At 37.5% G+C, this 14,731-nt stretch overlaps 1 protein-coding gene across 22 annotated transcripts in view; it reads left to right on the top strand.

Annotated features, from left to right (window-relative positions):
- PDE4D (phosphodiesterase 4D) overlaps positions 1 to 14,731 on the top strand; it is a 1,509,235-nt gene that overhangs the window by 1,256,489 nt on the left and 238,015 nt on the right. The gene's annotated exons all lie outside the window — the stretch shown is intronic.

Genomic DNA, 14,731 nt, shown 5'->3' with positions numbered 1-14,731 from the left:
TAGAGATTCTGATGCTCATTTGCTCAGAGACCCCATGAGGAAGCATCAGTTCTCCAGACCACTGGAGGGCTATAATTTGCATATCCTGTCAGCGATGGCTTGTGTTTGCATAGTTGATTCCCCTTCAGCTGGTTCAGCATTAAAGCCTGTGTTAAGCAGAGAGATTCCTTTAACTGGATGTTGAAGTCCATGTATAGCAAATACATTCAACAGATACTTGTCAGGTCCCTAAACACGGTGTCAGAACCATGTTAGGTGCTAGCGATACAGAAATGAAAGTATTAAAGTAATTTAATTCAGTCATTTTCTGGGATCATCTTTCAAACAAAACAAAACAATATGATACAGAACCTTCAGGCAGTATTCAATATGTGGCTACTTCTACTAAAGATGAATGTATCTGAAATCTCTGCCTGCTTCATATTCAAAGCATTTTAAATAGTATTAATTTGGCTGGAGTGTACTTTGACTAATATAGGGTTCCTTAAAGCACATCAAAGGTCTTATGAGAAAATAGCATCACACCAGCAAAATCTCTGTGTCATTCCTAAAGAAAAGTCCTCTCAAAGGCCTACTTATTTCAGGTCATATTTAGTTAAACTACATAACTTAGACATTCCCCTGCATGTCAGTGAAATTTCCCCCAGTGCTGTGAATTTGTCAAGCTGAGTTACTTTCTCTCACAATCCATGGAAAGAGACAGCGTTTATCAAGAGGTTATTTGTATGTCAGTCTTTAATGTGGGTACTTACATAGCCTCTCATCAAAACCTTCTCATAGCCCTTTCTTATACCTGGGACCTTGTAAAGACGACATCAGGAACAGAACAATAAGCCTTGTGAGGTTCAGGCAGCCAAGAATCTGTTTTGCTCAAGTGCAGAGAGTAGCCGTTGCTGCCAAGCTCTTGTAGCTGGTACAGGCTGGTGCTCCTTGGAAAGAACAGGGGCCGTGGCTGGACCCATTGTCCTGCCTGCTCTGGGCCAGGCAGGATAGCAGACCTAGCTGTTTAAGGCCTTGTATTGATATTTTCATTTTAATAGGATCTTGTTGTTTTCATGGTAGATGGATTGTCCTTAACTGGTTTTAACTTTGTCCCCATTTCCTAGCAGAAATTCTTAACCTGGAATCCACAAAGAGGCTTTAAGGATCTGTAACCCCCTTAAAATAATAACAATAAAAATTTACAAAGTACTCAGTGTCCCACTTCACAAGATTTAACTTGTTTAAACCTCATTACAGCCCTATCAGGTACTGTTTTTACTTCCACTTTGAAGATGAGGAAAATGAAATATAAAGAGGTTTAATATCTTAGAAATAGTCTCTAACTATACAGCAGCAGAGTAAGGGTTTTAATCCAGGATATCTGACTCTAAAATCCATAGGCTTAGCCACCAGCCACGAGGCCATGCTGAATGTTCTGGAATTATATCCAAAAGTGTGTGTGTGTGTGTGTGTATGTGTGTGTGTGTACACTTTTTTTCTGAAGGCTTATATTTCTGAAAATTTTCAAGTCATTTGATTCATAAAGGGACCTCTCTTTAAAAATTTGTTACTGAAGTACAGTTGATTTGCAACATTGAGTTAGTTTTAGGTATACAGCACAGTGATTCAGTTATGCACGCACATACACACACATATATATAATATTCTTTTTCATATTCTTTTTCCTTATAGGTTACTGCAGAGTATTGAGTATAGTTCCCAGTGCAATAGAAGGTCTTTGTTGGTATCTCTGAGCTCTAAAATTTGAAATCCTCTGCTAGGGGATGGTTATGTGTATGGACATTTATTAGAATGACCTGAGCAGAAACAATCCATTCCATACCTTTGGGGAGTCTGTACTTGTGATATCAGTTGAACCACTTGGATCTTCACGGACAAGGTCTGCAAGTCCTGAGCTGAGAGCCCAGTGCCCCCGAGACAGGCATCCTTCCTTTGTTTGGCCATCTGACCACATCTCTCCTTGGAGCCCAACACTGGGTTGATGCTAGCTTTCAAAATAGAACTTATGGTGCTCATCAGATATCCAGAGAACTAGGAAAGCTGCAGGAAAGTGAGAAGCAACTGAGCTCAGGTGCAAAGAAATGATACATTTGGAACTTTCTATTTAATCTTATCTTCTCTTGCTAAAACTAGCATATTATCCTAGGCATGGATTGGCATATGCTATTTAGTAATAAAGAGTTTTCAGCTATTTTGTAGCTATATTTATGGTTTTATTGTAGTGAGATACGCTTTTTTTTTTTTTTTTTTTTTGGAACCAGGATCAAAGTCACATCCTTTCTGTGCTTTAACAAAGGCATAGCCACATAAAAGGAAAGTCTTAGAGTCCAAGTAATAACAGGACTTGGTTATGATAGAAATTGTAAATATACCAACACCTCCCTTAAAAATGTAATTGGACCATCTGAACCGAGGGGGTTGTATGTTGGCCATTAGTTTCCAGTCATTGGGAGAGCTGCAAATGATAATTCCATTAGTGTTTCACTGGCCTCAAGATGCATGCATGCAGTGAGCCAAGTTTATGACCATCTTACTAAATTATAAGTAATTCCACGGTATTTAAAGGAGAAAGAAGAAAAGAGGAATTAACATTTATTGAACCCATGCCACTTTCAAAACACTGCCCTGGGTGCTTGAAAGTTCATTAGCCCATTTTGCTTTTCCACATGTGAGTGCTTGATGATCCCTTTTCAACAAGTTTGCAAACTCAGGCCTAGAGACCCTGAGGAACTTTGCTTAAGTTTCAGGGCTAATAGAAAATAGAGACTCTTCAGATCCAGATCTGATTCCAAAGTCTATGTAGTTTCTACTAAGATATGATACTTGGGGGAGCTAAATTGTACTGGGAGACCTAGTTTTGATTAACTGCATCAGTATTTTAATAAGGGACCATTGAGTCTCAGGGGAGCAGTGAAATATAAATGGATAACCACTTGAATTTCAGACAAGTTACTTAACTTTCTGAGTACCATTTCTTTATTCAGGGTAGTAATAAAAATCAAATGAGACAATGGGTCTAAAATGTCGAGAATAGTAATTCTCTATTGTTATTATCTGTTGGTGTTATTACTGTGTTATCCTTAGGAAAGGCCCAAGAGAACAGGGGCACGGGGTTGCCATGGATAGTGAATCTCCCACCTGAGGACTGTGTGGGAGGGCTCAGCTTTGGGAGCTGCTAGTGTCTCACTCTGCTCTAGTTCTGTCAGGGATACGGTGGCAGAAAGTGGGGTTTAGGAGACCTTGATAGATAGTCAGGTCTCCAGGGTGGAGACAAGCCTGCAGAGTATTCAGTGGTACTACCAGCTTTGAAAGATGTTGAAAACCACACTGTCTCCCAGGCCAAAGTTTGAAGCATCCAAGAGAAAGCTTCCAGAGAAAGCATCCATATAACAACACACAGCAATTATAGCACTGATATTTAGACCTCATCTGGTTGATTTAATACTGAGCTCCCCAAATTGTTTGCTTAATTTATGTTACTGATCAGAACCCTTGCAAGGAGATGGGGAAACCCCTTCTGTGGTTCCTCTCTCATGTTTGCCATTGCTTAAGCTGTGTTTATTTTGGTAACAGGCATACCTGGCCTTTCAGAAGCAACTTAATCTCCACCATTCCAAAGATAACCTTTCTGAGGTAATCTCAACATCAGTAGAGCCCACAGAACATTATCTCTGTGCAAGAAATAGCTCAAGTTTCTAGTTATTCTGAAGGACAGTGATCTCACATTACTTACCATCTTAGAGTCAAAAATATCTTTGCTCTTACCTCAGACTATATACAGGGCTGGAGAATGAAAGAGATGATTACATTTTTGCTTGATGTATTTGGCATTACAAGTAGCACATATTTTTGTTAATGCAGTTTTTAACTATGGTGAAACATGTATGAGATTTTTAGATGAAACAGAGTCTATGATATAGTCTTCAAAGGGGATAACTGATTTAGGGAAACACTTTCTAAAGCATTTTTCTCCTTCCAGTTCTTTCTGTTTGGTTGTGGGGCTGGGAAAGGAAGAGGCAGATTCAGTCATTTCAAATGAGAGCATCAAAGGCAGTAACTGGAGCTGTTGAACAAAGGTCAAATGACATTTTTCCTACTCCATTCATAAATACATGAAAACAGATATCTCATTGTGTTTAAATACAAAATGCATACTCCCATTTCTTTTTTTTAATAGATATACGAGTTCTCAGCTGTTGTCCAGAATGCTTATCTAGTTACCATTATCTACTATTCCAAATAGAAATGGCAAGCTTACAGTGTTACTTTTGTTCCTATTTTACAAGAGTTACCAATAGCTTTGATTGAGAAGCACAAAGGGCACATAGTCTCTCCTTGAGATAAGCAGAGTGTCTCCCCAACACAGGGAATAACCAGCACTTGCATAGCTCTGAGAACATGACAGGTACTATTCTAAATGCTGTTTTCACTATTGCTTGGAAGAGGAAGCTGAGGCACAGAGAGGTTGAGTAACAGGACCAAGTTCATATGGCTAATAAGAAAGTCATGTTTTGAACCCAAACAGCCTAGACCATGTGTTCTTTTTATTTTACTTTATTCTTATTGAAGTATAGTTGGTTTACAATGGTGTGTTAATTTCAAGTGTACAGCAAGTGAATCAATTATTTATGTATATATATAATTATATATATATATTCTTTTTTCCTCATTACTTTTATTTTTATTTTTTTCCTTAAAATATTTTTTAGTTTTTTTTTCATTATAGCAGATTTACAGTGTTCTGTCAATTTTCTACTGTACAGCATGGTGACCCAGTTACACATAGAAACCAAAAAGGAAACAACAAGACAATTTACAGATGGGAGAAAATAATTTCAAATAATGCAACTGACAAGGGCTCAATCTCTAAAATATACAAATAACTTATACAACTCAACAGCAAAAAAGCCAACAATCCAATTGAAAAATGGGCAAAAGATCTGAATAGACATTTCTCTAAAGAAGATATTCAGGTGGCCAACAAACACATGGAAAAAAAAAATGCTCAACATTCCTGATTATTAGAGAAATGCAAATCAAAACTACCATGAGATACCACCTCACACCAGTCAGAATGGCCATCATTCATAAGTCCACAAATAACAATTGCTGGAAGGGGTGTGGAGAAAAGGGAACCCTCTCTCCCTGTTGGTGGGAATGTAAGCTGGTACAGCCACTATGGAGAACAGTATGGAGGTACCTTAGAAAACTATACATAGAACCACCATATGACCCAGCAATCCCACTTTTGGGCATATATCCAGACAAAACTTGCCTTGAAAAAGGCATATATATTGTTTTTCAGATTCTCTTCCTTTATAGGTTATTACAAAATAACCATATAGTTCCCTGTGCTATACAGTAGGTCCTTATTGGTTATCTATTTTTATATAGAGTGTGTGTGTGTGTGTGTGTGTGTGTGTGTTAATCCCAAACTCCTAATTTATCCTTCTCCTCCTTTCCCTTTTGGTAACCATAAGTTTGTTTTCTATGTCTGTAGGTCTATTTATGGTTTTTTGTATATAAGTTCCTTTGTATCATTTTTTTAGATTCCATATAAAGCAATATCATATGATATTGATAATTCTTCATGCGATAGATGAAGAAAGAGAAGCTCAGTCAGGCTAAGTAAATTGTCCAACATTGTTCAACTCACAAGTGGCAGATTTAAGATGCAAACAGAGGTTTCTTTGTCACCAAAGATCATTATTTTCCTAATACACCACGATACCTTCTTTCCCCAGTTGTTCATGCACCCAACTATTTAATATGCATTCCTTGAGCACTTATTGGCTAGTGCCCTGGTAGGCAGAATAGAGAAAGCACAAAATTTAAATTCACAGGATTTTAAGTTCAAATCTCAACTCTATCATTAACTAGCAAGTTAGTGAATTTCTCTGCATTAACAATTTCATCATCCATAAAATAGGGGATAACAGTTATTTGTATCTCATAGAAATGTTTTCAAGAGCAAATGAAATAATGGATATAAAAGCATTTGGTAAATGTCATTTTATTATGATGACGAAAGTGTGTAGCCTCCCAACCTCAAATAGGGAGGGAGGGGCCACTGATATGAGGAGATATGTTTCTGAAGCCAGTTGCATTATTCCAAAATAATGCTTTATTGAGGACCTGAGTAAGATGTTTGGAAATGAAGGAGCAAGGATTGGATGCATATTAGACATTAGTTAGTACATGTGGAGCTTTGACGAATACGGAAGATTTCAAGGGTAGAAATAGGTGAGGCTCAGATAATACTTCATTCAAAGAGTAAAACATACTCTAGATATTGAGAACAGCATGAGCAAAAGTATCTTTGGAGAAGCCAGAGATGAGGTTTGGGAGGGAGTTGGGACCAAATTTTAAAGTGATTTAAATGCCATGGTAAAGAATTTTAACCGAGTTTTGTAGGCAAGAGTGGCTATTCAATGATTAACTTAATCACATTTTCCCCACTAACTTATCTCTGGTCCCCCTCTCTCCCTCCCTCCTTCCTCCTCCTCTTCCTCCCTTCCATTCAGCTACACCCAGCATCCTGCCAGCATTTTAGAGGATGGTAGTCTGGTATGACAGTTCCACTGGAAACAGCACTGGCTCTGGGTGCCCTGACTCCTGAGTGAGGATGGAGTCCAGGAATCTAAGCTGAGTCCAGTGCCATGCAGTTAAAAATCCAGAATGTTAAAGCTGAAAGAGGCCTTGGAGACAAATCTGGTCTTCCTGACTTACCAGTACCTCAAATTGCCTGGATGATTTTTTTTTTTTTTTTTTTTTTTTTTTTTTTTTTGTCTTTTTGCTATTTCTTTGGGCTGCTCCCGCGGCATATGGAGGTTCCCAGGCTAGGGGTCGAATCGGAGCTGTAGCCACTGGCCTATGCCAGAGCCACAGCAACGCAGGATCCGAGCCGCGTCTGCAACCTACACCACAGCTCACGGCAACGCCGGATCGTTAACCCACTGAGCAAGGGCAGGGACCGAACCCGCAACCTCATGGTTCCTAGTCGGATTCGTTAACCACTGCGCCACGACGGGAACTCCTGCCTGGATGATTTTTAAAAAGGCATATTCCTGGGTCCAACCCTAGATCTACTGACGTGGATTCTCCAGAAGGAGGCCTTAGCATCTGTATTTTTTGAATTCTTTCCAAAGTGTTGTGCAGACAAGTCATTGAGAATGACTGGTAGTCAGTCTCTTTATTTTATCAGTAAAATGACTAAACCCCAGAAAAGTCAAGAGGTTTGCCAATGTCATAACTAGTCAGTAGCAGAATTAGAACTCAGACTTAAGTTCCTTATTCTGAAACCAGAACTATAGCCTGGGATCAGTTATCTTTCTGCTAAAGAAAAATATATTTCTCTTCTATCATATGCTCTTTGGAGTATGAAATAGGAAGCTCTTTGTCTTGCAAAGCTGGTCTGTAATGTATTCAAGTAAGTTTCGCCACATGTTTGTTTGCTTGATCTTCCCCTAAGTACTATTAAACATTGACCAAGCATTTAAGACATTATAATGTGGTTAGGATGATTAGCAAGTTACCCAAGTGGAGGACCTTTCCCTTAAGGCCTTTTGTGTTTTTGTCATACTATTATTTGAGACATGTAAACACATCCATTTAGTTCAGCAAAATGTCATATTCTATGCAAAGATTTTGAACCCTGTGCTCAAGGCAGCTAGATAATATCTCACATAGGGACATTAAAGTAGGAATTTGTCTTTGTTTCAAGTTTTATGAAATGAAAGTCAATCCGGTTGTTCAATCCTACATTGAAAACTTAGTCCAAAGATCAGAAGATTTGGGGTTGAGTCTTAATCCAGTCATTTAAATCCAGGAGACTCTGGGCAAACCATCGCCCGCCCTCCTGAGCCTCAGTTTTCTTTTTGCAAATGAGGATAAATATCCAAGCCCCTCACTCCATCTGCCATTGCCCAGGGTCACTGTGTGAATTCCATTGAACCATGACAGTGAAAGGGCTTTTGAAATGAGGACTGCTGTGTGAGAAGTGGGGAGGGCCTGTGGGAGAAATTCTTTGGTTTCTCCACCAAGGGTCATCATAGTCCAGCTCAGCAAGAGGCACAGCTGGAGTTTAGGGACATGAAAAATGGCTAAAACACCCATGGCATCCTGAGAGATTATGTCCATATGGCCCAAGGGCCAAGTATGTTAATGGGATTAGTGGCAAACACAGTATTCAGACTCCTAATTACATTGCCAGTTGAAAGGACAGCTGGGTAGAAAAAAGCCAAGAACATGCATAGACGTGGTTTCGTTTTTTCTCTCTTGTCAAATTTGATTTCTAGGTCTAAGCTTTAGAGGCAAAGGAAAAAAAAGACCTCGCATTTTCAAGATTTTTAAAAGTTCTAAAGTTAGAAAAATGAGCAAAGGAGAGAAAAAGAAAACACAACTAAATAAATGCTTATAAAATCTCTGCTTTGGATCTCATGAAGTAGAGGCATCTTTAGCCCTATTTTGAAAATTTGGTCCAAATGAAATATTAAAGATCAGCAAAGTATGTAATCATGTTTTGTTTTCCTTCCAACCTAAGTTTAAACAACTAGCATCTACTCTTTTTTAGATTCTCTTCCTAGCTTAATGTATGAAAAAGAATAGAATTTGTTTTAGAGGATATCTTCTCTGCAAAGGTAAACACATCTCAAATGAGATTATCTAGCAATGGTACTGATTTTATATAGGCAGGCTGGGGAATAAGGTTTATTTACATGTTTATACTATGGTGATACAATGTAGTTCTAAATATTTAACATGCCAGGAATCAAAACAATTATAGTTCCTATTAGGAAATATGATATCTGAGGATTCTGGCATGACCATCTATAGCCAGTTAGAGAAATTTTTACTAGATTGAAAGCCTTGTCCCATTACAGATGGCCTTGTTTACACTGTACTGAGAGTTCCATGTACCATTTTGGGCTCCTCATTAAAAAAGCATAAGTCTTAAAAGGGAGTATAAATGGGAAATAATCCAAAACTGGAAATAAGATTATACAAAATAAAATCCACAAAAGAGAAAAAGACAAAATACACATAGTTGAATATCAGAAAACAGACCACTTGGCACAAATGGATGATTATATCTAAATATGTGAAATATATTATTGCATAAAAATGAAAGGAATTTTGATGTCTAAAGAAGTAAAACTTGACTTTTAAAGAAGCAAACAAACATAGTTAATGTCAAAGCAAAGGAGGTCAGTGGTGACAGCCATGCATTTTTCTCTGCAATGAACTTGGAAAATGAAAAGGATTTATGAACAGTCTCACCATGAATTTGTTTGTCCCAAAGGAAAAAAAGTCTCATTTTAATTAAGGAGCAGAAATTCAGTGCAACTACTGGAGTCCTTGTGTCTTCTTGGGGAGCTGCGTTCCTTCCCCGTGGTGTCCAGCAGTACTAGGTGGTTGATGAATATTTGCGGCATCAATAGACTTGTTTGTGGACCAACTTCATCACCTTTAGGATGTATTGATCTTTTGAGTCTGATCCCCAGTTTGGCAATGAAATATTTTTTGTACCAGAAATACCTTGAAGCTCAGTGAGAGGAAGGAAGCCCAGACTAGTCACCACTCCATTATTTCAGAGCTCTACAGCCAAGAGCATGTCCCAGGTAACTTCCTTCTTCTAAGAAGCCTATCTGGCTCTAGAAAGGCATTTCATCCGTGAGTTCAGAAAGGAAGGCCTAAAGCATTTGATTCGACCTACGTCATACCCAGTCTGAAGGATCAGTTCAGCTCTGATTCCATTGCAAGTGAGCTCCTAAGCAGTGAAGAGTAGTTCTATTCTAGATTTGGGTAAGCTGTATTTCTAGAATTTTTTTTTTTCGTGGAGTCTGGCTCTATACTCCTCGAAATGTACACATTTAGAACGTCGTTTTGGTCTGGAGTCCCATTCACAATAAGGCAAGCCTAGTTGGATCCAGTCTGAGACCTCACTGACTCCAGGGGCGTGTAGATCCAAACCCTAAGGGAAGGCGACCCCTAATCCTGTGTCTCTTCTGTGATCCAGAGACATACTCATGTGTCAGCTTCATGTGTCAGCTGGCCCTCTCTAGCTTTCCTGACTGTCCTTTAGGCAGAACAAAACTGGACTGGCTTTTGCTCTTTACAGAACAACCACCAAATGTGTAATAAATGTTTTCTCTAACACGTCTTTCTATTGAATGATAAGTAATATCTTCATGAGAATAAATGTAACCAAGGAAGATTAAAGAGGGGAAATATCTCAACCAAGTGTGAAAGCAGTAGCATCTAAGAGGCAGTAGTTGTCACTTGGGCCTCTGTGGGACAAATTTTTTTTTTAATCCAGAGGTAGATTGAATGTGGATGTTGACAGTTTTTTGTTTGTTTATTTTTTATTTCTCTTTTCATCTTTTTAGGGCCACATGCGTGGTATATGGAAATTCCCAGGCTAGGGTTTGAATCAGAGCTGTAGCCGCTGACCTACACCACAGCCATAGCAACGCCCAGGTCTGAGCTTCTTCTGCGACATACACCATAGCTCACAGCAACACCGCCACATCCTTAACCCACTGAGTGGGTTAAGTGACTGAACCCACATCTTCACTACCACTGAGCTATGACAGGAGCTCCTTGACAGTTCAGTATGATTTAAGTATTTCAGTACTGCCAGCTTAGTTTGGTGTGATGTCATATATGGGGTGTTATTGTGATAGCAGATAAACCCCTCAAATTAAGTGTTTTTTTGTTTTTGTTTTGTTTCATTTTGTTTTGTTTTTTTAAAGTAAGGTCATTTTTCATCGAGTAACTACCTAGGGTGATGTTTAGGAAGACAGGGCAGCTCTCCCCCTTGCTGTCATTCAGGAACCAGAGTCTTTCCACCTTGTGTTCCCACCATCCTTCACAGTTCCAGAACCTTCAGCATGCAGCTGGCAGAAGGAGAAAGTGCAAAGCCACACACACAGGAAGGGCTATGAGCTGGTCCTGGAAGTGGTGTGGAGTATTTCTGCTCACGTCCCATTTCGTGACCAAATTTAATTATAAGAGAAGCCTAGAATCGAGGACTTCTCATCTGCCCAGGAACAAACAGAGGATGGAATTTGGCAGAGGGCAAGCATAATTTGCCGTGTTCACGGTCCTGATTATTGAATTCTGTGCTTTTCCAAGATTTTTTTTTTTTTTTTTTTTTTTTGGTCTTTAGTCAGGATTATATATAAAACCATTTCAGGGAAATATAAAAATTATCTTTACTCTTCAAAATCATTGTCAAAGTAGATTTCACAGCTCTTTGGCCATCCATTCCAGCATCTTGAAACAGGAAGGATTATTTGCAAGCATATATAATTCACCCAGGATAAGAAATAATAAAGGAAAGCAAATATCATCGGGCACATCACACAATGAGACAGAGGCTGTTTGGTGTAGGAATTTACATATTTGTTTTTATCCTCTGTGATATATTTTAAAAAATGTGAAAGAGTGTGATTGCTTATACAACCATCATAGGATTATATTCTTACCAATTGCTTTATCCTCGTAGAATCGAAGAAATACTATCTCTTTCAGGCCACACTGCTCTCGGAAGCCCTTCTCTGTTCTCTTCCACTCCCGTTAAAGTGGAAAAACCCATCTGTTTGGATCGTTGAGGTTGGAAACTGAGTGATATCACTTCTCCAAAATAGATTTAATAGTACAGCTTGGTGAATTGTTTCCTGACCTGTTTGAGGGAGAATTCAGACCTGGAGAAAAATGTGGTACATAAGTTTTCATATTCATTTGTGGAAAAGAATCAGGTTTAGGTTAGCTTTTTAAAGGCAATTTAAAAAATTATTTTATTTCATTTTGTTTTATTCCAGTATAGTTGATTGACAAGATTGTGTTATTTTCAGGTGTACAGAAAAGTGATTCAGTTATACATGTATATATGTATGTATATATGCATATATATATATTCTTTTTTAGATTCTTTTTCTTTATAGGTTATTACACAATATTGAGTATAGTTCCCGGTGCTATACAGTAGGTCCTTGTGAGTTATCTATTTTATATATAGTAATGTGTATATTTTAGTCCCAAATTCCTGATTTATCCCTCCCCCCACTTTCCCTTTTGGTAACCATAAGTTTGTTTTCTGTGTCTGTGAATCTATTTCTGTTTTGTATATAAGTTCATTTGTATCTTTTTTTTTTTTTTAGATTCTACATATAAGTGATATCATATGGTATCTGTCTTTCTCTTTCTGACTTACTTCACTTGTACGATAATCTCTAGGTCCATCCATGTTACTGCAAATGGCATTATTTCATTATTTTATGATTGAGTTGTATTCCAGTGTGTGTGTGTGTGTAGCACATCTTTATACAATTTTAGTAGAACTATTAGAGTTTTTGTTTTCAGTTGTTATTACTTTGCCTAGACTTATTTAATCTACTTAATATATGGTGTTTAAATGGATTAATAAATTGTACTTATTTTTATTTATTCAATTAAGCTATTCAGAAAATAGTTCTTAATAAATCTAAATACAGGAATGGCCAGGAATGAGATGGAGAACCACATTTTAAACACTCACCCCTCAAAAAGAAAAATCATATGGAGACAGGTGTGGTTTAAAGCACGTCCCTCTCAGACCTTCAAAGTGATTTGAATATCCTATCTGGTAGAATCATTCAGCTGGAAGAACAAGCATGTGCAAATAGCAAGGAAGATTCTGAAAAATATGAGTACACTTTGGAAATTTGAGCTACCAAAAAAAAAAAAAAAAAAAAAGGAAAAATAAGGGGAAAAAATGAAGAAAAAACTAACTTGTAATAATGCCCCTTTTAGGAAAAAATATGGTTCTATATTCTATATTCCCATTTTCAGCCATTCTGTTGTTTTTCCTGTTCTGTCATGGTCTCAAATGCAGATTTATTCTGAAACTAATGAAGATCAAGCTTAGAGCACCTCACTGCCCAGGGCCTGTTCTAAGTTTTTAAAGGAAGGATTGCTAGCTGCTGCACATAGTTGTATGTTTTAAAAAATGTGTAAAAGTAAGAATTCTTTTGGTATTACTTTTCAAAATAGATTCTTATAATTTTATAACCTTCATGTGCGTAAAAACTTGTATCTCACCCCTGATTCCATGGCTGATTGGAGGATATTAAATTTAACTTATATTAAAATGTCTTTTAACAGCTCAGTCTTCTAAGTGCTTTTGTAGTTAATTTCTTCAAATGAACTAATCAATCTCATTAGTTCTTTCTTTTAAAAAGTTACTGATTTCTGGCTGTAATAATAATAATAATAATAATGAAATGATAATAATAAAAGTTCATTTGAAGTAGAACCACACAGATAACCATGGTAAATAAAAACCAGGCTATAGTAAGTAGTACAACATCTAAAGATATAAATGCATTTATAATACAGATATTTATTGAGTAACTACTATATGCCAGGCACTATTCTAGGTGCTGAGAATATATCCATGAACAAAGTAGATAAAATTCTCTGCACTCACAGTCCTTACATTCTTAATGAGGAGAATAAGATAAGCAAAATAAGTAATTCAAGTTTATCAGAGGAAGATGAATGCTGGATGAATGCTACAGAGAAAAATAAAAAGGAAAGGAGGCTAGAAAAGGCTAGGAAATTAGGGTTGTGATTTTATTATATTTATTTTTTAATGGCAACTTAATTTTGTCATCTTTATTGCCATCTAACATTGACATAAAACATTGTATGAGTTTCAGGTGTACAGTGTAGTGATTTTATATATTACAAAATGATTACCACAGTAAGGTTTTAACACATCTACCATCTTACATGGTGACAATTATTCATGTGAGAACTTTAAAACTTTACATTCTTACCAACTTTCAAATATACAGTATTGTTACTTATAGTCACCATGATGTAATTACATCCCTGAACCTTAATCTTACACTAGAATTCTCTACCCTTTAACCACTTTTTTTTTTTTTTTTTTGTCTTTTGTTGTTGTTGTTGTTGTTGCTATTTCTTGGGCCGCTCCCATGGCATATGGAGGTTCCCAGGCTAGGGGTCTAATTGGAGCTGTAGCCACCGGCCTACACCAGAGCCACAGCAACGCGGGATCCGAGCCGCGTCTGCAACCTACACCACAGCTCACGGCAACGCCGGATCGTTAACCCACTGAGCAAGGGCAGGGACCGAACCCGCAACCTCATGGTTTCTAGTCAGATTCGTTAACCACTGCGCCACGACGGGAACTCCCATTTAACCACTTTTAACTCACTTCCCTCCCTCTCTACCCTAAACCCCTGGTAACCACTAATTTATTCCCTGTATCTATGATGTTTTTTTTTTTAATTCCAAATATAAAAGAGATCATACAGTATTTGTCTTTCTCTTTCTGACTTACTTTACTTAGCATGATTGCCTTCAAGATTCATACAGGTTATTACAAGTGGCAAGATCCTTCATTTTTATAGCTGAGTAATATTCCATTATATTTATATATATGTATGTACATATATATATATATTCTTTATCCATTCATCAGTCTGTGGACACAGTATGTTTCTTGTCTTGCCTATTGTAAATAATGCTGCAGTGAACAGACAAGTACAGAAGCCTCTTCAAGAGAGTTATTTCATCTCCTTTGGATATTATATACCCAGAAGTGGCCTTGCTGAATCATGTGGTAGTTCTGTTCTTAATTTCTTCAGGAACCTTCATACTGCTTACCAATCAGCTATGCCAGTTAACATTCCCACCAACAAGGTACCAGGGTTTC

This window comes from Sus scrofa, chromosome 16 (assembly GCF_000003025.6).
Source record: "Sus scrofa isolate TJ Tabasco breed Duroc chromosome 16, Sscrofa11.1, whole genome shotgun sequence".
Taxonomy (NCBI): Eukaryota; Metazoa; Chordata; class Mammalia; order Artiodactyla; family Suidae; genus Sus; species Sus scrofa.
Note: the sequence above shows the minus strand (reverse complement) of the source record. Positions and strands in the feature narration are given on the sequence as shown.